Here is a 5,000-nt window from a genome sequence, read left to right on the forward strand (position 1 = left end):
GATACTGCCATCTATGAGACGACAAGCCGACGACGACATCGCTAGGGCCCACAGTGCCCATTTTCCGACGCCACCCACAAAGCCTGCATCATCTGTCCACCACAGGAGCCCCAACGCCAGTGCCTGCGCCGCACGAAGTCGTCGACCGATCATCGCTCCGCTCCACTCCACTCGCACCCGCACCCGCAAGTGCCCCACCCCAACCGCCCAAATCGCAACTCCAGCGGATGAACGGCGGACTCTTCCCGCACTCGTAACGTGCAATCCACCCCTATATCATGCGTTTCATGAAGAGTTATATCCAATATGCCATATTCCCGCTGTCCCTATACATGCTCTAAGTAGCTCGCTTGCTACAGCAGCAGCAGCACCACGTCCGCGCGCTTCCCTGGGGGCACTGAACCGCAGGACGCGAGACCCCACGCCCAGTGGCAAACAGGACTCCTCTCACAATATAGACGGTCACTACCCCGCACAACGATGACGGTGTGGGGGCCATTTTACGACACCGCTTCCTGCGGTGCCAACGCTGTCGTAGAGTCGATACGCCATCTTTGGTAGAAGGCAACCATTCCGCTGTAAATGAGTACGTCGCTCGTAGTTCAGTCACCTCGCAGCACTGCTCAGTAAACTATGCAGGCCCACATAGATAGATCAAATACGCAAATGCCCCTATACATGCTGAACGTCTGTGCAAACAAAAGGAACCACACGTCACCCACACACTCTATCACACACTACTCTCTGCCTGTAACAGACACAGATGCAATAATTAAGCACCACCATGGACCAACGTCCGGTGCATCCTATCCGCCACAGTACACCAACCAGACTATGATAACCAGGCCACGAGGTCCAATCATAAAACAGAATATCCCACTCGTCCGACAACCACAATTGCTCAGATAAGCCACCAACACCCACACATGTCCCACACAGGGGTGCACCCAACATCACCACACTGCCTCGTCTTACAGAACAAACACACTGGCAGGAATGAAACACACAGGTCTGCCGCAACCTCGGACACGGCGCGCCCCCTCTCACTACCGAAAAGCGCATCCCAACGTGACATACCTCCTTTGACACACTGACGCTGCCTCGGGCATCCACTTCCTACGGTCAATATGAACGAACCTCGCCCCGCCCCCCCCCCCCCCCCACCAACACGCCATCCCATACCACAATGTGTACCGTACCCAAACCTAACGTGTACTGTACTACAACGCAATGTGTACCAAAACACAACCCAGTTTGTACCTTAACCTAACCTATGTCACCTTAACCTAACCTATGTCACCTTAACCTAACCTATGTCACCTTAACCTAACCTATGTCACCTTAACCTAACCTATGTCACCTTAACCTAACCTATGTCACCTTAACCTAACCTATGTCACCTTAACCTAACCCATCTTGCACCTTAACCTAACCTATGTCGCCTTAACCTAACCTCTGTTGCACCTTAACCTAACCTGTGTTGCACCTTAACCTAACCTGTGTTGCACCTTAACCTAACCTGTGTTGCACCTTAACCTAACGCAATTTGCACCGCAATGTAACGCAATTTGCACCGCAATGTAATGCAATTTGTACCGCAATCTACCCCAAGTTGTACCGCAATCTACCCCAAGTTGTACCGCAATCTACCCCAAGTTGTACCGCAATCTACCCCAAGTTGTACCGCAATCTACCCCAAGTTGTACCGCAATCTACCCCAAGTTGTACCGCAATCTACCCCAAGTTGTACCGCAATCTACCCCAAGTTGTACCGCAATCTACCCCAAGTTGTACCGCAATCTACCCCAAGTTGTACCGCAATCTACCCCAAGTTGTACCGCAATCTACCCCAAGTTGTGCCGCAATCTACCCCAAGTTGTGCCGCAATCTACCCCAAGTTGTGCCGCAATCTACCCCAAGTTGTGCCGCAATCTACCCCAAGTTGTGCCGCAATCTACCCCAAGTTGTGCCGCAATCTACCCCACGTTGTGCCTTAACCTAACCCACGTTGTGCCTTAACCTAACCCACGTTGTGCCTTAACATAACCCACGTTGTGCCTTAACATAACCCACGTTGTGCCTTAACCTAACCCACGTTGTGCCTTAACCTGCTCTGTAAATGGCATATGACACGTTACATTAATGTATTGTTGTCCAACCGCAACCCGCTCAGAATGTTGTGTACACAGCTACGTGTCATCTCCCCATAACAGCTGTATTGCAGTGTGGTACGCCATAGAGACGTGTGGGAGTAATGGACGCAGTGGATGGCGATCAGCATGAGCCGTCTGTTCATGTAGTGGCGCGTGTATGCAGACATAGTAGTCTCTTCTCACACAATGTGATAGCACGGTGTCCCGCGTTCCACATCTGCGACATGCTACAGAGGCCGGTTGACAGTTCGTCGCGCAATGGACATCGCATACGTACGGGGGCACCTTCCACGTGCCCTCTAGTCGGGCACATTTTGTTGCGTGGATGTGAGCGGATGTAGTGTGTCTTGACACCTGACAGGCAGGCATGCAATAATAGTTGACTTTGCAAACGGGGATGGACGTGGACGTGTACGTTTACTGGTGACGTTACGCAAATGAACAACTGGTAACCCGTTGTGGTGCGGTTGATCTTGCTGGAGGTACATCTGTGAGGGCAACGATCGGTACAGCTATGACGCGGTTGTGTCAGCGATACCCACCACACCAATGAACGTGAATGTGGATCTGGGTGTGAAGCGATACGCGGCTGTGGGTGGGTGGGACTGTCCCCGGCCGGTGAGGGGGGGGCCGCCCGGCGTGCTGGCCGCGCGGTGCGTGGGCGCACGCGCTACAGCCGGCTGGTGGGGGCGCCCAGTGGCAGGCGCGCCGGCCGACGGACGCGGCAGGCGGCGCAGCTGCGCGCCGGGGCACCCTGCGCGCGGCGCCGTGCAGCCAAAGTGGGTCCTCGCCGGCCCGGTGCGAAGCGCGGTGGACATCTGCAGTGTGCTGGTCCGATTGAGGACTGTGTGCGTTGAGGATGCGCCGCCGCCCGGCACTCGGCGCCGCGACGCCGTCTGCTGCTCGGTCGCCCCAGCGGTTCTCGCTGGTGGTTTGTATCGCAGTTGTGCAGACGTGTTGGCACGTGCGCTGTGCTGGGAGAGTTCGCTTCGGCACCCACGTGGGGCCTTTGCCCTTCTGTGGCGCTGGCGTTGGAGCTGCCGGTCACCGTAGGTGGCGCGTGTTGTCTCCCGCCGGCAATGCCACGACAGCACGCTCCCGGGCCTCTGTCGGCAGCGGCAAGCTCAGTTGGGAGCACGGGTGGTCGCACCTAAAGCGTCTACTCGCCTAACTCCGGGCGATTGCGCCTCTCTCGAACCCGACCAAGTACTTAGGACGGCGCTGCGCGCCGCCGGGACCTGAGAGGGTTTCGAGGTGTATTGTGCAGGGGAGCTCAGCCTCCTCCTGTTTGCAGAATAATTGAGCGGACGCTTGCGTGTTCGCGCGGGCCCCCGGGACACACTCCCGGGCGGCCGGCTGCTCAGCTCTAGTTGACGCAGCTCCCTGGTTGATCCTGCCAGTAGTCATATGCTTGTCTCAAAGATTAAGCCATGCATGTCTCAGTACAAGCCGCATTAAGGTGAAACCGCGAATGGCTCATTAAATCAGTTATGGTTCCTTAGATCGTACCCACGTTACTTGGATAACTGTGGTAATTCTAGAGCTAATACATGCAAACAGAGTCCCGACCAGAGATGGAAGGGACGCTTTTATTAGATCAAAACCAATCGGTCGGCTCGTCCGGTCCGTTTGCCTTGGTGACTCTGAATAACTTTGGGCTGATCGCACGGTCCTCGTACCGGCGACGCATCTTTCAAATGTCTGCCTTATCAACTGTCGATGGTAGGTTCTGCGCCTACCATGGTTGTAACGGGTAACGGGGAATCAGGGTTCGATTCCGGAGAGGGAGCCTGAGAAACGGCTACCACATCCAAGGAAGGCAGCAGGCGCGCAAATTACCCACTCCCGGCACGGGGAGGTAGTGACGAAAAATAACGATACGGGACTCATCCGAGGCCCCGTAATCGGAATGAGTACACTTTAAATCCTTTAACGAGTATCTATTGGAGGGCAAGTCTGGTGCCAGCAGCCGCGGTAATTCCAGCTCCAATAGCGTATATTAAAGTTGTTGCGGTTAAAAAGCTCGTAGTTGGATTTGTGTCCCACGCTGTTGGTTCACCGCCCGTCGGTGTTTAACTGGCATGTATCGTGGGACGTCCTGCCGGTGGGGCGAGCCGAAGGCGTGCGACCGCCTCGTGCGTGTTCGTGCGTCCCGAGGCGGACCCCGTTGAAATCCTACCAAGGTGCTCTTTATTGAGTGTCTGGGTGGGCCGGCACGTTTACTTTGAACAAATTAGAGTGCTTAAAGCAGGCAAGCCCGCCTGAATACTGTGTGCATGGAATAATGGAATAGGACCTCGGTTCTATTTTGTTGGTTTTCGGAACCCGAGGTAATGATTAATAGGGACAGGCGGGGGCATTCGTATTGCGACGTTAGAGGTGAAATTCTTGGATCGTCGCAAGACGAACAGAAGCGAAAGCATTTGCCAAGTATGTTTTCATTAATCAAGAACGAAAGTTAGAGGTTCGAAGGCGATCAGATACCGCCCTAGTTCTAACCATAAACGATGCCAGCCAGCGATCCGCCGCAGTTCCTCCGATGACTCGGCGGGCAGCCTCCGGGAAACCAAAGCTTTTGGGTTCCGGGGGAAGTATGGTTGCAAAGCTGAAACTTAAAGGAATTGACGGAAGGGCACCACCAGGAGTGGAGCCTGCGGCTTAATTTGACTCAACACGGGAAACCTCACCAGGCCCGGACACCGGAAGGATTGACAGATTGATAGCTCTTTCTTGATTCGGTGGGTGGTGGTGCATGGCCGTTCTTAGTTGGTGGAGCGATTTGTCTGGTTAATTCCGATAACGAACGAGACTCTAGCCTGCTAACTAGTCGCGTGACATCCTTCGTGC

The 5,000-nt window shown here is 54.7% G+C and overlaps 1 non-coding gene across 1 annotated transcript in view; it reads left to right on the forward strand.

The window, feature by feature from the left end:
- Positions 1 to 3,533: 3,533 nt before the first annotated feature.
- LOC126151061 (small subunit ribosomal RNA) overlaps positions 3,534 to 5,000 on the forward strand; it is a 1,909-nt gene continuing 442 nt past the window's right edge. Inside the window, exon 1 of the ribosomal RNA XR_007531797.1 lies at positions 3,534 to 5,000. This exon is cut by the window's right edge and continues 442 nt beyond it. This is a non-coding gene — a ribosomal RNA (small subunit ribosomal RNA).

Source organism: Schistocerca cancellata, unplaced genomic scaffold, assembly GCF_023864275.1.
Source record: "Schistocerca cancellata isolate TAMUIC-IGC-003103 unplaced genomic scaffold, iqSchCanc2.1 HiC_scaffold_1030, whole genome shotgun sequence".
In the NCBI taxonomy this organism is placed as follows: Eukaryota; Metazoa; Arthropoda; class Insecta; order Orthoptera; family Acrididae; genus Schistocerca; species Schistocerca cancellata.